General features: G+C 44.3%; 1 protein-coding gene across 1 annotated transcript in view; it reads right to left on the bottom strand.

Annotated features, from left to right (window-relative positions):
- LOC126344021 (transcriptional repressor scratch 1-like) overlaps positions 1 to 17,274 on the bottom strand; it is a 131,288-nt gene extending 114,014 nt beyond the window's left edge. Inside the window, exon 1 of the mRNA XM_050001987.1 lies at positions 17,130 to 17,274. The gene's annotated coding sequence lies outside the window, so the exon portion shown is untranslated. The remainder of the gene's footprint in view (positions 1 to 17,129) is intronic.
- Positions 17,275 to 22,740: the final 5,466 nt, after the last annotated feature.

Below are 22,740 nucleotides of genomic sequence, written 5' to 3'. Positions count from 1 at the left end.
TTCCAAGTTGGGAACCAGCAGTGGCATACTTGTTTACGTTATTGTCGCAGGACTCCTGCGCGACTTTAAGTTTGAAATAAAAATCTTATCTGTAGCTGGCGCTGATTTCCGGACTGTAATATCTATGACGCATGCGCATCTTACTCTGTATGTTGGCATGATCTCGGCATTATCAGGAACCATCTACTACTAGCCTTGAGGCTTATTGTCTGTAAGATCGATAGCCAAAATGTGCTAAGCAATGAACACTCTTTTACTCAATGACGGGTTTACAATTTCACCAGTTAATTCTTGTCTGTCGGGTGTGATAACTATACTTGTATCATCAGCAAAAAGTACCAGCTTTGCATCTTCGCGAATATAGAGTGGCAAGTCATTAATATATATTAAGAACAGCTGAGGACCCAAGAGCGAACCTTGCGGCACCCCATTCTTGATTGTTCCCAGTTTGAGAAATCACCAGTTTTTTGCAGATTATGTGAACTGCTTATTTCAACTTTCTGCACTCTTCCAATTAGGTATGATTTAAACCATTTGAGCACTGTCCCATTCATACCACAGTACTTGAGCTTATCTAGAAGTAATCCATGATTTACACAATCAAAAGGCTTTGATAGATCACAAAAAATCCCAACGGGTGACATCCGGTTACTCAGAGAATTTAATGTTTCATTATTGAAAGTATATATAGCGTTTTCCGTTGAAAACCCCTTTTGAAAACCAAACTGACATTTTGTTAAAATTTTATTTTTACAAAGGTGTGAAACTATTGTGCAATACATTACTTTCTCAAGAATTGTGGATAAGGCAGTCAGAAGACAGATTGGGCGGTAGTTGTTGACATCAGACGTATCCACTTTTTTATGCAGTGGTTTAACAATGCCATACTTCAGTCTATCGGGGAAAATACCCTGCTTCAGAGAGCTATTACCTATGTGGCTAAGAACCCCATTTATTTCTTGGGAACAAGCTTTTATTATCCTGCTGGAAATGCCATCAATTCCATGTGAGCTTTTATTCTGGAGAGAGTTTATTATCTTCCTAATTTCAGAAGGAGAGGTGGGTGGAATTTCAATTGTATGAAATGGTGAGGGTAAGGCCACTTCCATTACCTGCCTTGCTTCTTCTAATGAACATTTAGATCCTATTTTCTCTAAAACATTTGAAAATTATTATTCAAAATGTTTTCGTCTTCCGGCTTGTTGTTTATCAAGTTTCCATTCGCTTTAGTGGTGATGCCGTCATCCTGTACTCTAACAATTATTGGGCAACCATACTTGTTCACTGTAAACTGTGCTTGAGAAACGAATAGAGTGTAAAACATCGCCGATTCTTGTCATTTCTTTGACATCATTGTATAGACACGGGTCGCAGGGCTGAGAGGGAAACTAACGGAAAGGTGATGCTGCCAGAGATGGACCGCATTGTCCAGGGCGCGGGCTCGGCGTGCCGTTAGGTGAGGCGGAAGCGCGCGCAGCTGACCTAACAGAGCTTCCGCCGAGGGTCTGCCGGGCCGTCTGCTCAGGTGGCCGCCCCGCCCCACCTCGCCGCCCAACGGGCCGCTGTCTGTATGTCCGGCGGCCGGCTGTGTGGTCGCGTGGCCCGCGTCTGGGGGCGACGCCCGCCAACTCCGTCTGGGGCCGCACTCTGCTCCCCTCGGGGCGGGCCGGTACTGCCGCCAAAAGACAGCCGACACACGCAAGCTGGTGCGCATGGACGTCACTGCGATCCGTTCCATCGCACGTCGACCCCTCATACGTAGCTTCTACATCTACATCTACATCTACACTCCGCAAGCCACCCAACGGTGTTTGGCGGAGGGCACTTTACGTGCCACTGTCACTACCTCCCTTTCCTGTTCCAGTCGCGTATGCTTCGCGGGAAGAACGACTGCCGGAAAGCCTCCGTGCGCGTTCGAATCTCTCTAATTTTACATTCGTGATCTCCTAGGTAGGTATAAGTAAGGGGAAGCAATATATTCGATACATCCAGAAACGCACCCTCTCGAAACTTGGACTGCAAGCCACACCGCGATGCAGTGCGCCTCTCTTGCAGAGTCTGCTACTTGAGTTTGCTAAACATCTCCGCAACGCTATCACACTTACCAAATAACCCTGTGACGAAACGCGCCTCTCTTCTTTGGATCTTCTATATCTCCTCTGTCAACCAGACCTGGTACGGATCCCACACCGATGAGCAATACTCGAGTATAGGTCGAACGTGTGTTTTGTAAGCCTCCTGTTTTGTTGATGGACTACATTATCTAAAGACTCTCCCAATGAATCTCAATCTGGCACCCGCCTTACCAACAATTACTTTTATATGATCATTCCACTTCAAATCGTTCGGTACGCATACTCCCAGATATTTTACAGAAGTAGCTGCTACCAGTGTTTGTTCCACTATCATATAATTATACAATAAAGGATCCTTCTTTTTATGTATTCGCAATACATTACATTTGTCTGTGTTCACGCTCAGCTGCCACTCCCTGCACCAAGTGCCTATCCGCTGCCGATCTTCCTGCATTTCGCTGCAATTTTCTAATGTTTCAACTTCTCTGTATACTACAGCATCATCCGCGAAAAGCCGCATGGAACTTCCGACACTATTTACTGGGTCATTTATACATATTTTGTGAAAAGCAATGGTCCCATAACACTCCCCTGTGGCACGCCAGAGGTTACTTTAACGTTTGTAGACGTCTCTCCTCCATTGAGAACAACATGCTGCGTTCTGTTCGTTAAAAACTCTTCAATCCAGCCACACAGCTGGTCTGATATTCCGTAGGCTTTTACATTGTTTGTCAGGCGACAGAGCGGAACTGTGTCGAACGCCTTCCGGAAGTCAAGGAAAATGGCATCTACCTGGGAACCTGTATCTAATAATTTCTGGGTCCCATGAACAAATAAAGCGAGTTGGGTCTCACACGATCGCTGTTTCCGGAGTCCATGTTGATTCCTACAGAGTAGATTCTGGGTCTCCAGAAATGACATGATACGCGAGCAAAAAACATGTTCTAAAATCTTACAACAGATCGAAGTAAGAGGTAAAGGTCTACAGTTTTGCGCATCTGCTCGACGACCCTTCTTGAAAACTGGAACTACCTGTGCTCTTTTCCCATCATTTGGAACCTTCCGTTCCTCTAGAGACTTGCGGAACACGGCTGCTAGAAGACCCCTCTGTGCGGACTCTGCACTTAATCAGACGATTGAAAGTGGAGATCAAATCCACCGACTGAAATTTGCAAAATAATTCCAAGGAAATTCTAGATTACTCTCCTGAAAATAATTCGTTTGGTCGTGGAAACACACAGTAATACCTACATAAAGGGAAATACTGGGCATCTGTTACAACACTGCATCAGCACTCGGGAATGCTGCAGATTCTCCGTATCACTTCAAGCGAATACTGGGATGGTTCCTTGAACAAGACCCTGACCGGGCTCCAACTCTGCGCTTCAACAACAGAACTCATACAGTAGCTGCTATGACAAATCAAGGATACTGGTTCTAGAACAATGCAAATATGTCGATAAAGACCCTTCTCCGGACGTAGAAAAAAAAGTTATATACACATTATTTACAGCCGCGGAAAATTTAGCAGTCCTTCCATTTCTATGGAATCTACCAGATCTACCATTTGTCTTCAATTTGCTGGACCGAGTCCAGAAGGTACTTTTACGAATATACTCGACTACATAATTTGTATGGACACGTTCGGTCACTAAATCATTAGGCAGTGCATTACATTAGTGGCCTCTAGAGTTTGTATTGAACATCCCCGCGCGAACCGATTGTCATCACCTCTGTTGAGAAAACAGATGCCATCAGAAACTGTTGTAACTGGGATGGGTGGAGACACGTGTCCAGGTGCGACACCGGCGAGGGGATCCAGGTTCAATAGGGGCGCAGCGGCAGCAGGCAGCAGCTGATCAGGCCCGGCACGTGTCAGCTGTCGGCCAGCCTGCGGGATGCGGGATCAGCATGGGACTCCCTCACCAGCTCTCTGTGACGTACTACGCGGCTACGCTCTCGCGCGAAGACCGAAAAAGCAGACGCAAACAGACGCACCAGCGGGAGAGGTGGCGCAGTGGTTAGCACACTGGACTCGCATTCGCAAGGACGCAGGTTCAAACCCTCGCTCGGCCATGCTTATTTATGTTTTCCGTGATTTCTCTAGATCGCTTCAGGAAAATGCCAGGATTGTTCTTTCCAAAGGACACGACCTACTTCCTTCCCCACCCTTCCCTCGCTGTTTGGTCTCCTCCCACAAACCAACCATCCACCGAGGTGCACCAAAATAAGCCTGTAAAGTGGCACGTGTCATCGAACTTACATCTACTCTCCGCAAGCCACGTGAAGGTGTGTGGCGGAGAGTACTTCCGCTGAAACTTTTTGATTACACCTTCCCTATTACATACGCGAAAGGCGCGTAACATGAAAGATTGTCGGTAGACCTACGTATAAGCCCTAATTTATCTAATTTTCTCCATCTGGTCTTTTCACGAGATGTATATGGGGGGCCTAATGATCTACAGTGTAATCCGGAGTCTATGTCAGGTTAAAGGTGGTAGTCCGGTAGTGAATTGGCGGAGACAACGAATGTGATATGCAGATATCCTGATTGTGGTGACAGATTGATCTGCAGCTTAGCCCGACGTCTAAGTTAGGTTGTAAAATGACACAGTTTGATGGTTAAATTCCGAAGCCAACGAAAGTGAAAGCGGAAAACTACCTGAAAGTTCTTGGATCCCCAGAAATTTAATCTACGGAGGAGTGTCAATTGCACCAACTCGTCTGTGACAGCCAGCTTGAATCCTGTTGGTGCAGGACATGTAAACCACACTATTATTTCGTCTCTGTTGATCCACCATGGACGTGGGACATCGGTAGGCCAAGTAGGTATCAATGAAATTCGCCAATATTCATGTAATTGATATGCTATTATATTTTATTCGGACTAGCAGTTTCCACATTCCACTATGCCAGCTTCAGGCCCCATATGATTCTCTAAAAAATAAACGATATTGTCCTGCGTTTTGATTTCACGACATCCATAAATGTGTAGCACTGGATGACAATATCGTTTCTTTTCGAGAGATGTATATGAGGCCTGAACATAGCATAGTGGAATGCCGAAACTGGTAGTCAGCAGTTACACGGCTGTTGTCGAAGTTCATTGATGAACACTATTATTTGGCCAGATGCAGCAGGATATGTATTGCTACATAATTCGTGATCCACTCGGTGGACCAGTGACCTGGATTAAGTAGAAATCATCTCTGCATTGTATGATGGACAGAGACTGCGACAGTTGATAGCCAGTCTCCTGGTAAGTTAAGTTTGGTGCCCCATGGGGGTTATTCATATTGGCAGTTGGTCTGCCCTTGTTTTCATTTTCATAAGCACCCACAACGGTACCAACATGCGCTAAACGGTACTGACTCTTCTCTTTTGCATAGTAGGAGAGCTATATGTGCAATGAAACCGTGTTAATATTTTTGGCGGTGATGAGCGCAAGAAGGTGAGGATGAATTCTGATGTCGTCACACACCATACTCTCACGGTTGTACGAATAAACTCGCAGAGCTTATAGTTCCCAGCTGACGACCACATTACAGTCCAACAGTGCACTACGCTCATATCATCTATATATCAAAGTGAAAAACTTATTTTTTAATTGATAACTCTTTTGATCAGAATTTCAGCAAGGCGATAGGGATCGTTTTTGCGCTAGGTGAGCAAATACCGGCGATGAAAATTACTTCCACTCCTGGGAGTCGATAAGTGTACGCTCAGTTTACAAGAATCCTGGACTGCAGTTGTACTTGACTGACAAAGAGTAAGTGCGACCTGCAGAGAATAGTGTGTGACACTGGGTGCCGGAGGGAGATTCCAACCGGTACGCTTCTTCTTGCGGGCAGCGGCGCACGATTGCAAGCAGCTTAGCTCATTCTCCGCAGAGAGCTCTCTTCGTATGACAGGAATCCATTTTCGTGTGTGCCGGTGGCAAGCACTGCCGTGTTCTCCGTGGGGACACGGTAGCAGGGCGTGTGGTCGCTTCTGTGCAGATGCCCGCGGCATCAGCGGTGCGGGCAGGGCAAATAGACTGAAGCCAATGACCAGAGCGGCGCGTGCTGGGACTCGCTAGCCGGCAGCTGCTGCTGGCCTGCTGAACACCCGTCACGCTTGTTGTAAGGGGTGGGCCGGGGGGGAGGAGGAGGGGGGGGGGGGGGTGCTGGGGCAGGTGACCCCTGCGTGCGCCTGCAGCGGCCACGACGCGACCCGTTACCGGCTCCAGCCCTGCCTGCATCTGTGCCAACAGGCTCTACGTCACCGGTAAACCCAGCTGACAAGTAAGTCACTGCTCGTCCTCTTGCTCCTGCCGCTTCAGATCGACTGATCCTTCCTCACTGATACACCTGGACGTTAACGAAGGTAGTTTTTACACCTGACATTTGTTTTCCGCAGCGTTTCTTTTACATCAGGAGACAGGTGCTAATTGCTCAATAGAAATACTCTGTCGGAAGTTCATTCTACAGGCATAGTGCAGTTGCAGAGTACTAGAAATTCTGAAAACAATTCCTAGGCTGTGGCTGAGTCATTCTCCATCTTGTCCTTCCTTCCAGAAGTACTAGTTCCGCAAGGTATGCAGTAAATTCAGTGAAGTTTGGAAGGGGGGAGAAACGCACCGCCGGACGTAAAAGTGTGAGAACGGATGCTGAATCGCGCTTGAATCGCTCAGTCGGTATAAAGCTTGTCCGCTAAAGTCAAAGGTCCCCAGTTCGAGTCTCAGTCCAGCATACAATTTTAATCTTCCAGGAAGTTACATGTCAGCATGCACTCAATTGCAGAGTGAAAATTTACTGAAACGTTAAATCATAGTTAACGATGACTGAAACTGGATCCATAGTCGCTACCGGCAGAGAAAAGAGTAAAACATGGGGGTGAAAGGAAAGGGGATAATTGAAAAAAGTTTAGGAGAAAATTAGAGAAGATGAATTTAGGGGTATGAATCAAAGGAGTTTGGGTAAAAGTAGGGGTATGAATCATAGGAGTTTGGGTAAAAGTTAGAGGAGACAAAGTTAGAAATTAATGGTTAAGTTTCCACTTTTAGCTTTTCAGTGACACAATTAAATGGTTTCAAGTCTCCTCCTAAAAATAAAAAAAACCTCTTTCCAATTCCTTCTAACGATACTAGGCAGCAGTTTCCTCTTATATTCTTATATTTTCGGCACGTTACATACCGAGTAAAAAGAGTTACTTGCACAAACCTTTATAAAACGAAACGTATTCCCGAGTAGGTGAACGGTGTAGCAGTGATCGAGGCAAACAATACTTTTCACCGAGTACCGTTAAGTTGTCCTTCATGATGGAAGGGATCGTGCACCTCGCTGCTCATTACAGATGTATTTCCTGTCAATATGTTAACACCTCTAAACTAACGGGGTCCGTTATTTGCCTGTTCGGAACATCACACACATTTTAATTGTTACCTTTAGAGGTTCTTTGTTAACTACATGTAACTAAACATCTTCTGATATAAAAATGATATACATAAGAAATTCAACAAACTGGGTCTGTCCAAATCATTATTCACTTTAGTGATGGATAGGTGTAGACGTAACGTTTCGCACTACATCATCATCATCATCTGAGCCTTTTCCCTCGTCATGTGGGGTCGGCGTTGCCTTGCTGGATACTTCTCTTCCATAAATGCCTATCCAGTATTTCTTCTTTGGGCCATTCTTTCTCCCTTAGGTCCCCTGCTACCTTATCTTTCCACCTCAGTTTCAGTCTTCCTCTTCTTCTTGATCCTTCGATTTCTAAGTCTGCAACTCTTCTCCATTCGTAGCACTACCCTCTTATCTGCACATGTCCATACCATCTTAGCCTCCTTTCTTGGATCTTCTACCCCATAAACCCCACTTTCACTGTTCCCCTGATATACTCATTCGTTAGCCTATCCTTTCGTGTCACCCCACTCACCTACCTTAACATTCTCATTTTTGCCACTTCTACCCTTTTCTCTTGGGCTTTTGTAATTGGTCAAGTTTATGCACTATACAGCACCGCAGGACTCACCACAGACTTGTGAAGCTTTCGTTTCAAGTCTTTTGTTTCAATGTTTTGCACGACGTGAAAAATTTAATCACGCACTCAATTTGTTCTGCAAGAAATAAATAAGGTACATAGTTTTGAAGTCTAAAGTGTCATAATAACTGACTTTGTGAGGAGTTTGTTCGAATTATTACCAAACGATGAAATCGCGCGCTCTCGAAGCCAGTAAAAGATGGACTATTGCTTAAAAATTTGTGACATTGTGGTTAAATCGCTCAACAGTTTGGAAGTTATACTGCACTGGAAATACATAGGAGCAGGTGATGTGGAGATCGGTATCTGGTGTTCACTAAAACAAATGCTACTAAAATTTAGGTACCCGAATATGTTGCATTCAGAATTTTCGGATCTACTTCTTTTTCTTTTAACAGCAGGTATTCAAGGTTCATAAGCGAACTTTGCACTTCGCTGAGGGTCACAAAACACTTAATTTGTTGAAAATATGACCTAACAATGTGTAAGCTGATGCTAAATACACGTGACTTATGATAGAAACAACCGATGCTCGTCACTGTGCATACAGAAAATCACATTCACGACAGTTCATATATGGACTTAGTCAATTAAAGATTGATTTTATTATTGTTGTATCGCTTGGAGGGACGTCCTTTAGAGACGAAGTTTGACTGTGACTTGTGGATGAGGTACCCATTAAACTCAGATCCAGTGAAACAAGTGTCTAAACACTTTACTAAAATTATTTGAGACTGTTAAATTCCCGAAAATTTTGAATAGTGGAGCATACTCAGACTTCTGAAATCAGGAAGCCTGTTTTCTGACCAAATCTCTCCGAAAGTCTTATTTAAAACAAGATATTGATATCTTTGCTACAGATCTTACTTCTTTTATGTTCTATATCTGCAAAAGTTATTATTTATTCCTAGATTTTAAATTATCAACTTGAGCAATCGCTCACACAGAGACAGAATGCCGAGAAGGTATTAGAATCGAATGACGTCTAGCAGATTCAACAGTTGGTGCCCATTGCCCTACTTAATCCTTTATTTCTCAAAATGTAGTGATTTTCTGTGTGACGTTGGTTCTGAGTATAATAATAAAAGGGATCTTATAGATAAGTGACGAAATCACTTCATTTCATCACCATACCGAAATAACACCATGTCAGAACTTCAACAAAATAAGAATGTTAGTCATTATTTATTTTTGATGCGAAGAAAGATTTTTCACTTGATATTTGTGGATAAAAGTGATCGACCGCTAAACTAGATTTGTCAAGGAGTAATTTCCCCCTAGAAATACTTGAGAAAGACATTTGATTCCTAAAATTCAGTAATTATATCTGCTGCTGCGTCGCCATGTGTCTCAGCGTTTCAGTTAGGAACACAAGCGACACTGGCTACAATATGACGAGATCATTGTAGTTTATGTGCAGTTGACATGAAAATAAAGTGCGCAATTGACATAAAAATAAAGAAAGAAGAGAAAGTAGAATAATTAACGTTGGATCAGGAAAAGTTGTGTGATTTCTAGACAAATTTCGTTTGTTCGCGAAAAACGCGGGTTCTAGTAGATTGATTCTGTTGCTTCTCATCAGGTTCTAAAGCACTGTAATTTTTTTAAATTTGTTCAGATGTCTCTGAGCACTATAGGACTTAACATCTGAGGTCGTCAGTCCCCTAGAACTTAGAACTACTTAAACCTAACTAACCTAAGGACATCACATACATCCGTGCCCGAGGCAGGTTTCGAACCTGCGATCTTAGCCATCGCGCTGTCCCAGACGCGCCTAGAACCGCTCGGCCACACCGGCCGGCTCGTAAATTTTTAACCGGATTTGTATTCTCGTAGAACGTAGCTTTGGATTTGATTCATCTGAACAAGGAAACTTAGTTTCACGTGTACAGGAACCAGCATGCATTTGCCTGAAGCAAATTTAGGTAAATAGTGGCACGCCTATATTTGGGTGAACAGATAAGTTCATATGTCACAGAAGCCCTCTGTTTGGTATTTAAATCAATGTATTCAAGCTACTGCATGGAGGAGATATCATAAATGATTTTAATTAGTTCCAACTCCAAATTGAGACATTGATGGAGGTTTCTGTGATGCAGAATACATCTCTGCTTATTCTCCAGCTTTGTCATCAGTTTGGAAACGCAGTTGTGGTGTGGGACTAGCCACTCTGGACATAGTGGCAAGTCTGCTTGTGTCATGCGAATGGGCAGGATATGCCAGTTCTGCCCTCAAGATACATGTAACCTTTTGACTCGGTTTGCTGGAGCGCTACGTAACGAATCGTTGCTGAAGATATCAGTACCGGAGCGATATAGGCAAAATACGCAGAGTAAAAGTGCAGCAAGTGGTTACTGAGTAGCAACAGAATCCGAAGATTTCGTATTTTTACCTGGTAACTTTGTGCGGAATAGGAAATTTGGTTATTATCTTCTGTTGTCTGCAGCATGCTCATTGCTTTGAAGTTGCTAGGGTGTTATAAGCCGTATACTTGACTGATTTGCTCCTGAAGTAGGGAAACCGTATTTCTAGCAGCGGTTTAGTGGCATCTCGTTACTGCGTCTGCCCTGTAAAGGTTTCTTTGAGCGCCTCTGTCATCCATTAAAGTGTACTAACGTCGCCATGCGGTGTCCCCCTTCGCTATGACGCCCAACAAGCCCGTAAGCGCGTCCCCCGCTGGTGTATATTTCCAGCGCGTTTTAATGCGGATAAAGCCGTCAGGGCTCTAATCCTATCAAATAAATCGCTCCCCCCCGAATAAAGTGTCAGCTGTTTTGGAAATAGTGCCGCCGGAGTTTGCAGGCACTGGAGACAAGCGAGCGGGCCCGTCGCCGGCCGGCTATTGGCCAATAAATCAGCGGCTCAAGTGGTATTTAGCCGCGTCTGCCGCGCCCAATCCCGCTAATGCCTGGCGCTTTCGCTGCGCTGCGCTGCCCCGCGCGTGCAGTTTATTCGCCGGCGCCGCCTCGGCGTCACCAGTCAAGTGTCAGCGTCCCCGCACAAGAGCCACTCGCACCCAGTACTCACACTGTGAGCGTCGTGTGCAGACAAGTGGCGCACGTCGCTGGTGGACCGTACTACAAGCTCAGGGCTATGCTTTGTACTGCAAGCGACGAGCGTCTAGCGCCTATAGTCATTCTCAAGAAAGAATAAATAACAGAGTCTAAATCACAGCACAAGCAGTACGAGTAGCACGCTCTCGGAAACGTGCTGGGGAATTTATAATCCAATATAATAATCCAATATATAATTCTAAAGGTGGCAGGGTAAAATACAGGGAGGAAAAAGCTATTTACAATTTGTACAGAAACTAGATGGCAGTTATAAGAGTCGAGGGGCATGAAAGGGAAGCAAGCAGCGGTTTGGAAGGGAGTGAGACAGGGTTGTAGCCTCTCCCCGATGCTATTCAATCTGTATACTGAGCAAGCAGTGAAGGAAACAAAACAAAAATTCGGAGTAGGTATTAAAATCCATGGAGAAGAAATAAAAACGATGAGATTCACCGATGACATTGTAATTCTGTCAGAGACAGCAAAGGACTTGAAAGAGCAGTTGAACGGAATGGACAGTGTCTTGAAAGGAGGATATGAGATGAACATCAACAAAAGCAAAACGAGGATAATGGAATGTAGTCGAATTAAGTCGGGTCATGCCGAGGGAATTAGATTAGGGAATGAGACACTTAAAGTAGTAAAGGAGTATTGCTAATTGGGGAGCAAAATAACTGATAATGGTCGAAGTAGAGAGGATATAAAATGTAGACTGGCAATGGCAAGGAAAGCGTTTCTGAAGAAGAGAAATTTGTTAACATCGAGAAGATTTGTCAGGATGTCGTTTCTGCAAGTATTTGTACGGAGTGTAGCCATGTATGGAAGTGAAACATAGACGATAAATAGTTTGGACCAGAAGAGAATGGAAGCCTTGGAAATGTGGTGCTACAGAAGAATGCTGAAAATTAGATGGGCAGATCACGTAACTAATGAGGAAGTATTGAATAGGATTGGGAAGAAGAGGAGTTTGTGGCACAACTTGACAAGAAGAAGGGATCGGTTGGTAGGACATGTTCTGAGTCATCAAGGGATCACGAATTTGGTGTTGGAGGGCAGCGTGGAGGGTAAAAATCGTAGAGCGTGACGAAGAGATGAATACAGTGAGCAGATTCAGAAGAATGTAGGTTGCAGTAGGTACCGGGAGATGAAGAAGCTTGCACGGGATAGAGTAGCATGCAGAGCTCAGAACTGAAGACCAGAACAAAAACAACAACAACATTTTTTATGGTGGTATCAAAAGAGACACATCAACCAACATTTGACAAAAGCAATAAACAAAAAAAAGCAATAAACAAACTGTAACCTGATGTCTAATATTCGACAAAGAATGACCATTAAGGGGTGTTACCTTCACCCTTTTACAGCTGAGTTGACGATTCCGTGCACAAAATGAATTTATCTACACGTTTCAGAAGCCAAACAGCCCTACAATGCTCCCTTGCGGAATACTTAATATTTATGTGAGGACTGTTCACTAACTGTTTGCTCTTCATTGGTGTTGAGTGACGAAACTCGCACAGGTGGAGCTAAATCAACAGGATTGGGTGTTAATTAAATAAAGCATACTAAAAATCAAACATAAAACAGAATACATGGGGAACAGAGTTTTCTCCAGTGAGAGGAAAAACCTTGTCTTTCTTATGAACAGTAAATTGATACAGGACTGCAGTTAGACCATAGGAAAAGGCCTATAGATATGTAATGTAATTGCATGATGGTATAGATGTATCATTTTCTTCCATAATAGATATATGTTTGTCCAAATTCAGCATGTTCATTAAAGTTCTGCGATGTATACCTAGGCAGAATTCAACCAGGTTTGAGCAGGACTTTACATACCGATGCAAGAAAATAGAAAATAAAAGAAAAGTTAATGTAAGCAGACTACATGGATATTATTTATCTTGCCTTCGCGGAATTTGATCGTTGTTAAGAGCAAGTTTTAAATGCGATAACAACAATAGCAGCCGGCCAGAGTAGCCGAGTGGTTCTAGGCGCTACAGTCTGGAACCTCGCGACCGCTACGGTGGCAGGTTCGAATCCTGCCTCGGGCATGGATGTGTGTGATGTCCTTAGGTTAGTTAGGTTTAAGTAGTTCTAAGTTCTAGGGAACTTATGACTTCAGAAGTCAAGTCCCATAGTGCTCAGAGCCATTTGAACCATTTTGTACCAACAATAGTAGATGGCCTGAGGAGATATACATGAGGAGAGAACTAGAAACAACTACAGAACCAAAGAAAAGGTTCGTTAAAGGTGAACGGCTCTTATGCAACGCATACAGAAAATGCGACGATCAAGGGAAATATCAACAGAGAACCAACAAGAGGAGATATTTTAATATCTAGAACGATGGCTGTTAGCGTCTAAAATTGGAGAATGGCTGTTGCAAACAGTGACGAAGGATCATAAGTGGGCAGTTGATGGTGAATAAATTAGCTGTATTTGCTTGTTCAGCCCACGGGAAAAATCAATTTACATTGGAATAAGATACTGGAAAACAAGTATACCGGCTTAAACCAGTATTACACTCCTAAGTTGAGAGGATACGATTCGCTGTGTATATGCTGAGGTATCCATGAAACGCGTTATCAGCTGAGTTTTAGTGGTTAGAAAATTAAGAAGTTGGAGTGCAAGCACAGACATAGTAGCTGCGTCAAGAGATGCCAACACATTTTGATGTTGTCGGGAGCAAACGCAAAGGAATTGGTTGGATAATGGTGAACCATTTACACAATACAAAAATACTTGCTTATGAATAAATTAAAGCATTATGTCGGAAATAAAATGGAATTTATATACACCAATTTGTAAATTGTGCATTCTGTCATTCTCCTTACTGGAGAATATTTCCGTTCCAGACAGTTATTTTTAAAATTACGTTTGTATTTCTGTTCATTTTTAAGGTGTTACGCCTACATCTTTACTGAACGAGATAGCTGTTAAAACGGAAAAGTGTCTGCCCTAAGACAGGACATCTGTAAAATTTTTGTGGGTAGTAGAGTGTTAGCAAATAACGTAAAGGAGTTATGTGTTGCAAAACTTGATGGCGTGTGACGAGGGCCTCCTGTCGGATAGACCGCTCGCCTGGTGCAAGCATTCGATTTGACGCCACTTAAGCGACTTTCGCGTCGATGAGGATGGAATGATGATAATTAGAACAACGCAACATCCAGTCCCTGAGCAGAGAAAATCTCCGACCCAGCCGGGAATTGAACTCTGACCTTTAGGATTGACAGACTGTCGCGCTGACCACTCAGCTACCGCGGGCGGCACAAGTCAGTATTTTACTCGAATCTGCAATGCTGGTAGTCTAAAATATTAAAGATTATTCAATGCTTTTCATATCGCATCGTTTCTAAGACACAAATAGCTCTGCCCTCCGGGCATCTACAGATGTGACAATACATCTTCCAATAAGTTATATGATAATCTCTAATTGGACAGGATTTTCAGAGAAATAGAATGATGCCAGATAGGTTTTGTTTTCGTGCATTGAACTATCCCACCACTAGATTTTCGCGAGGGGGATAGTGACAATGTCATGTCGAAACTGGTAGCGGGCTAAGTGCATATACCGCGCGAGAAATTCGCCACGTTTCTGCAACTGACAGCTAGAAGCGAGGGAGGATGGCTAGGCAGAAACGAGTGGAAACATCCCTGTGACGTGTAGGCCCCTGTCAGCAGGGCAATATTTCACCGTGAGATTGCCGTGCCCCTCGTTCTGTTTGTTGACACCGACTTAGGCGACAGCAAACATTTATCACCATAGCCGGGAATCTCCTCTCCCCTTCTGCGTTCTCTACTGTAGGGAGCAGCCACACTACGTAAACACTGCACTCACCCACGTACAGTCGCTTACGAGTCTAGAAAAGCTGATGCGGAGCTACAAAAATGATCTGTGCATGCTTGGCTTTGAAATCCGAAAAAATCTGTTAAAATGTACAGCGTAGATCAGTCCTGAACTATAAATATGCACAGCGTATATGTGACAAGAACGAGAATATCAACAGGCCACGAGACAAAAGAAAGAATCGTGATCCGGTTTCAATTGTCTTATCACTGCATATTGCACTCAGCAAAGTAGGGAGTATGAATGCAGATAATGCACTCCACAAGTTGTGTGATAACAACTCCTCTAACGCTCCGTAACGAATGTTATTTCCCATAAAACATCCTTACATGTCGTTAGCTCCAATTCAATATTAATATATACTGCTAGCTATTCAAGAAAAGGTCTCGCAATGGACGTCAACAAATATGTTCTGACAATGGTGTTCACAAGTCACTTTCAACATGAACACATTCAAATTGCCACTTCGTAGAATTTAATAAAATATTACGGAAGGTAAAATTCATTGGGCATTGAATAGACACAGGGCTTGCAAAATCCTTTCAGTTACGGTCATGTCAATGTCAGAAGACATTTTAATATAAGGACCACAAATTCCCTGCCTTCTGAAACGAATTTTCATGATCTGCGGGAAGAAGTTTCCTTTGAAACACTAGTAAATAAGAATAAATATTTCTTAGTTGTGCTAATAATATTTTGTTTATGAAGTCTTCTGCAACTGTATCACGTTTTTATTTCAATAAAGCTTCATGTCATATAAAAGTTTTCTTCCAGTGCGCAAGTTGTTCTCTCGATATATCAAATACGTGTCATGTCACACACAAACTTGCACGAACCTTTGTCACATGCAGTTCTGCACTAGAGAACCATTTAAAAAAATTAGCCATGTGTATTGGGTGTACGGAGTTTATGTTGGCTGCAGAAACGAGAAACTTCGGCTTCCGCGTTTCTGTGTTTTCACACATGATTGTGAGAGAAAATATCTCTAGTTACATCATGTGTAAACTAGGAGAACTTGTGGGCACGGGATCGAGTTTAAGGGCTAGTTATCAGGTATAAGCCAATTCCATTATCATTTCTGTTGTAAATTATATTTTTGTGCCGAAGCAAAAGTCATCCAAAAACCAGGACGTTCATTGGCAGTGACCTAAAATATGGCATCTAGCTCTGAACATGGAGGTCTTTCACACCCTGTCTGTTTTCACGTTCGAGGAAATTTGCTTCGGGTGAGATTAAGCATCTAATTTATAATGACAGCCCACAAATTATGCAAATTAAGTAATGGACACGTCGAAAATATGATTTACGCACAGTTACATTCTGACACAGTCTAGGCAAGTATCCCTACGAAAACACACCGAATAGTCACAGGCTTATAAACTGACGAACGCACGAATGAAATATAGTCTAGACCCAGATTTGTATACCTGGCTTGTAAGCTCGCCACCACGCATATCAACGATTATTACAATCTGAATAACACGCCATTGCGATACTCGTTTGTGGCGGTTTGGCGCTAGTCGATCCTTCACTAATACTCTCATGACATGGTCTGCCTCAAACAGGTAACCAGTTGGCTAGTGGTATAATCAACATCGTCTAGAAAAAAGGGGTGTATAGTTGCAGTATTCTAAAATACAGTCCGTAGCTGATATTCCGTATAGGTTCGTTATCAAACGAGATTACTACAGTGAAATTTCGCACCTCCACAATTACGTACTGTCGAGTTGAGATATACGATTTATAGGTAGCTACACTTTGATCCAGAAAAAGTAAGTTCGCTACGATAACATACCAAAGCGTTACAGAGGTGCAGGTAATGAACACAAGAGTAAAAATCAAATAGGCACTAGCAGAACAGCGTTCCTGGCATGTAAACTCGGCAATACGCTTGTGGACTATTCTTATAGTTACTTTTAATATTGGCCATATTATAGACATGTACGATGCTAGTCTGCGGCTGCAGTTGATCGTTCGCTAACTATTTCTTACAAGCTATCCTGTTTTCTGTCGCTGTGGTCGATGGTCATCACTTAGATGTAAGAAGAGCATCACAGAGCACCAAAACATGAGACGACGGGACGTAAACAAGGCGACAGCGAGGATGTCACGTGGACCACCACGTGTACTCACCGTTGTAGAGCAGCGCGGCGGCGGCGGCGACGGCGGAGGCGGTCGGCGGGGGGTGTCCCGAGCCGAGGCCGCCCCCGGGGGGCGGGCTGGGGGCGGTGGCGCCCGCCGTGGGGCTGGCGGGCGACCCGCCCACCACGTCGATCTCCTCGTCGTCGTCGGTCGAAGCGGCGGGCGGCGGCGGCTGCGGCGGCGGCTGCAGCACGTGGCTAGCGGCCGGCTGCGGCTCTACGGCGGGCGCCCAGGCGCCGCACGCCGCCGCCTTCCACTTCTTGGCCATGAGGCAGCGCGGCATGTCGGCGGGGGCGCTGGCGGTCACGTGGCGCGCCGCGACGCCGTCGTCGCCGCACCCGCTCGTGCTGGCCGTCTCTCGGCGTCCCAGGCGGCGCGGCTGCGGGGGCGGACGGTCTCGGCGGTGGCGACTCGTGTGCCGGGGGCGGACATTCCACCAGCGGCGCGGCGTCCGAGTCGAGGCGGCTGCGGCGACGCGCGCGTGGCGGACGGTGGCGGCTGGCCGGCGGGAGTGGTGTCGTAGCGAGCGGAGGAAGCGGTGGTAGCAGCGGCGGCGGCGTCAGTAATAGTGGTGGTGCTATGTAGCGGCAGGACGAGTGGTTGCGGAGACGAGAGACGAGAACCCCCCCAAGTAACAAACCCAGCAAAACTAAACCAAACCAACCCCTGTGCGGCTTTGCGCCTGCCCCAAACCCCGTCCGCGCCTTTTATATTTGTAGCGGCGCCGGGAGCCGGTGGTGGTGGCAGGAAACCCTCCCTGCGCGCCCCACCGCGCGGGGTAGTCGCACCGGCGGTGGGGACGGACGCCACCCCTCCCGCCGCACGCGTGCGCCGTGGCGCCGGCGCAGCAGGGAGGGGGCGCAGGGGGCGCGCCGTGGTGGGGGGCGGCCGCAGGACACACCCGAAAAATGAAGAGGGAACCTCCCACTCGGGCCCACCCGCAGCCGAACACGTGGCGGAAGTGCCTCCCCCACCGCGCGGACAGCGCGGCCACGCGCTCACGCCGCGCCGCAGCGGCCGCCGCCGGCACCACCAGTCAGCTGGCACCCGCCGGCTGGCCTCCGGCCGACAAACAGGCGGAAATTAAAGTGTTTACATCTCCATACGTACCCTCAAATCGAGCATCTTCGTAAAAATGTGGTATTTGTCTAACATTATTATCTTTTATTGTATTTGCTGCCACTTACAAGTGACCTGACACCTAGTTGCTAAGACAGATTGTGTTCTCACATCATTAAACTGCGCATACACATAATGTCAACCTTGAAACTTACTGGCAGATTAAAACTGTGTCCCGGACTGACATTCGAACTCGGGTTCTTTGCCTTTCGCGGGCATGTGCTCTACCAGCTGAGCCACCCAAGCACGTCTCACGCCCTGCCCTCACAGCTTTACTTCCGCCAGGTAGGTAGGAGACGAGGTACTGGCGGAAGTAAAGCTTTACTTTCACCACGAGAGTTTCTGTTAAGTTTGGAAGATAGGAGACGAGGTGCTGGCGGAAGTAAAGCTGTGAGGACGGGGCGTGAGTCGTGCTTGGGTAGCTCAGTTGGTAAGCCGGCACGGTAGCTCAGCGTGTTCGGTCAGAGAGATGGTTGCCCTCTGTAATAAAAAACTGAGTGGAAGGATCAGCCATCGAACTTGAACAGGATGTCTTGCGACGCCCGCAACGACCAAACACAATGATAAAAAAAAAGTTGGTAGAGCACTTGCCCGCGAAAGGCAAAGGTCCCGAGTTCGAGTCTCGGTCCGGCACACAGTTTTAATCTGCCAGTAAGTTTCAAGGTTGACATTATGTGTATGCGCAGTTTAATGATATGAGAACACAATCTGTCTTAGCAACTAGGTGTCAGGTCACTTGTAAGTGGCAGCAAATACAATAAAAGATAATAATGTTAGACAAATACCACACTCCGCTGTAGAGTCAAAATCTCATTCTGGAATGTCAACCTTATTTGATATCTCATTATTTCAACAAAGTTTAACAACATATAAACTGTAAGTACCTGTAAATTTAAAACTAATTAGAAAACAGCAATGCTTAAAATAAACAGTTTACGTGTGGGAATCTATGGTCATATCTGGCCTGATATGTAAACCACATGAAAATTAGATGAAGTTTTGCGCAGAGGTGTTGGGCAGTCTCTTTAATATACCCGTCGATCACATTACGTTGCTGTTTTCAGTTCTGAGGGCACCATGAACACGTGAAGATGCATAGGAAACAGTATCTCCCACCAGCTACGAGGGGCTCGTGAGAGATTTAGTTTGATATGAAACTCCCTAACAGATTAAAACTATGTGACGGATCGAGACTCGAACTCGGCACCTTTGCCTATCGCGGGCAAGTGCTCTACCAACTGAGCTACCCAAGCACGACTCACAGCCCCTTCTCACAGTTTCAGTTCTGCCAGTACCTCGTCTCCTACCTTCCAAACTTTACAGAAGCTCTCCTGCGAACCCTGCAGAACTAGCACTCCTGAAAGAAAGGATATTGCGGAGACATGGCTTAGCCACAGCCTAGGGGATGTTTCCAGAATGAGATTTTCACTTTGTAGCGCAGTGTGCGCTGATATGAAACTTCCTGACAGACTAAAACTGTGTGACGGATCGAGACTCGAACTCGGAACCTTTGCCTCTCGCGGGTAAGTGCTCTGATGTCATGCGTTTCCTTCTTTGTCACAATTTTCGGCCGCACTCTGCAGGTGCTTTAAACAAGCTCCTGCAGCGTTTTCAATAGGAAGTGTTTGATCACCTACTGTACATTCCGTAATTGGCTCCGCGTGAATATCATATGAACTGACGGCTATGAAGACAGCAATTTAGTTCAGAGTACGAACTGTAGACCAGTGTAGACGAGGGTATACAAAAGTTAGTAAACGACACAACAAATTTAGATCTGTGACGAGGCAGAGCTTTATGGCTGTCAAAGAATTGTGGACCTTCATTGTAGATAGCCATCAGCTGAACTTCATTGGAGAAAAGAGCCATCCAAATAATTTCCCCTGCTCCTTATTTATGATGTTCATTTTACAATTGGTGGGTGGATATTATTCGTAGCTATGCTTTAGAGCAAAATCGTAGTTACTGTATTTAAGATATTTCGGCTGCCAGAAACGCGTCTGTGACGGACGTCATCACATCAGTTGAGCGAACATATTCTACCTGCCGCTAGCCTAATGAAGTTGACAACATTGCAAAGTAGGTTTCGGAACAACGTGTAGTCGATCGATATATTCCCTCGTGTGGTTCAGAATTATCCGGCCAAATTCACTTGATATTTCGTTGCCATTTACGATAAATAATCTGACTGATTCTAGCTTAAGGCTTAACATTGTGGTGTCAAATATATTACTTGATTCCAGAAAGGTCATTCCACACAGAACCTATAACTGATCTCATATTTCACATTATTAATTATCCTTGCTTGTGAAGAACACCACAATAAGAGCATACTTACAGCAGCACGAATCTTTTTAGCTGCCTCCGCTGCCTGCAACCATCTGTTAAATCCCGAGACAGCAAAATTTTGCTAATATTAGACTTTTCTTCCATTTCATGCTCCGTTTTCCACGTCTAAACTACAGTCCTCTTAACCTTCAAGGTGTGCAACATTCAGAGTTCATGGCGATAAAGTTTAGTAAAAAATGACAACTGATAAATATATTAACAAAGTTATGCACCACCCTCATTTCTTCAAGTAAATTCGGGCTTTATATAAAATCAATATTCATCATATGAAATACTATGAAAAAATGTCAGTACCCCTTGACTATGAAATTATGAGACGAAATGCGGTTTAACAACATAAACGCGAGAGTGCTCTCGAACCTGGCCTTTGAGTTTACGCTGCGTCCTATTTATGAGTAGACTTTAAATGCACTCATCAGCACAGAATGACAAATAGAAAGTGTCACTTCCTGCAGGGATTTCCACATCCTACCATGTTGCCAGTTCGTGGAGCTCGCTGTTAAGTGATTTTATTTCATTGATTATAGAAACGAGTCAAAAGCACGCATTGGATAGTGAAGGCAGTTAATCAAAATCGTTGTGTACGAACAAGGAAATGAATCTTCCGAACAGGTTGTAATCAACATCCAGGGAATCTTGATACATATACCTATGGTCCAGGATCGATTCATTCATAGGACAACCATTTTTAATAGCACAGGCAGACAATCTTCACATCTGGCGACGCCAGCTGAACGGTGTAGGGTTGTACCTTAGTTCCAAATCCACATTAAACATGACGTCCCTTCGCTACTTATTGCCATTTGAGGCTTACAGAGCACCTGTTTGAATTAACAATCAAGCACACGGAAGGCACAAGGCAGTGTTCGGTTCTGAGGTTTGAGCCGGGCTGTTTTGTGTAATAATATCACGTAGTCTACATTGGTATCGATAAAGGAATGAATTTCATCGCGAGAGATGCCGCGACTGTACATTTTAAGAAAAATTTAATTATTTTGTCTTAATTTGGTGATATTAAGGACTGATGAGTAGTTGGGATTTTAGCTATTTAATTAACTACAGATTTTGGGTCATGGATGAGATAGCGAAGGAACTAATCAAACAAGTTATTAACGCCATCTCGCAAAAATGTCAAAATACGATGCCGAGGGTATATATTTCAAATTATTAATGAAAAAAGAAGCAGGAACTGCGAAACAGTCACAAAAAAATTCATCCCACAGTGATAAAGGAAAGTGTTTGTATCGTTATTCCATTTTCAGAACTCAGTCTTATACAACGTTCTTTAACGCTCCGATGACTATGACGTCAACACATAATGAGGAAAGGCTCAGAATAGACTGGGTAGCGAAAAAATCATGCCGTCATAAGTGATGTATGGAAATCAAATAAAACGTAAATCTCAATTTGAACCCTGCTCCTCTCAAAACCGTTATCCAGTGCCTTAACCAGTATGCCATTTTGTCGGTAATTTGTATACTTAAAAATAAAAAAAGAAAGGCATTGGTTTCATTTACAGTCGTAAGCAAGAAGCATCATTTCGAAATAAAGAAATTGGTCATACTTAATCGGTACAGAAGTATAGACCTAGATAGCTCACGAAATAATTCAGTTTTCATCAGAAAGGAGATGTGTTGTTGTAGTACGTCAATAGATTTCAGGAACATTACTCTGTTTCTTATATCCGTCCCTGCTGTAGGGCACCACTACTCCAAGGAATTTTAACCACTTCAGGAAACCGCCGATGTCTCACTTTCAACAGAATGTATAAGAGAAATGCTCGCAATAAAGTGTGTACATTGTCTAAAGATAGATTTGTTGGTTGTGAAACTGGTAATGACCCCAATCAAGAGCAACGCAAAATGTGCCGTAGGCAAAGTTTCGTTTAGTACTGGAATAACAGTGAACAGTGACTTGTTACCGTTATCATTTTCAATATTAAAACAACAGTTTAAAATATCAAGGTTTCTGCCAGCAAACAAAGACTGGATTCCAATTCGTTCAGCTTAAGCGTTCGATTTAAGATTCCTTACTTTAAGTGGTCAGCATGTCAACTGCCTGTTTGCTATCCAAAATATCTTGCATTCGTGGGCAAAATATTTCAGCACTAGTCGTGTGCTTAGGCAGACATCTT

The sequence above is a fragment of the Schistocerca gregaria genome, chromosome 1 (genome assembly GCF_023897955.1).
Source record: "Schistocerca gregaria isolate iqSchGreg1 chromosome 1, iqSchGreg1.2, whole genome shotgun sequence".
Taxonomy (NCBI): Eukaryota; Metazoa; Arthropoda; class Insecta; order Orthoptera; family Acrididae; genus Schistocerca; species Schistocerca gregaria.
This window is presented reverse-complemented; position numbering and strand designations above follow the sequence as displayed.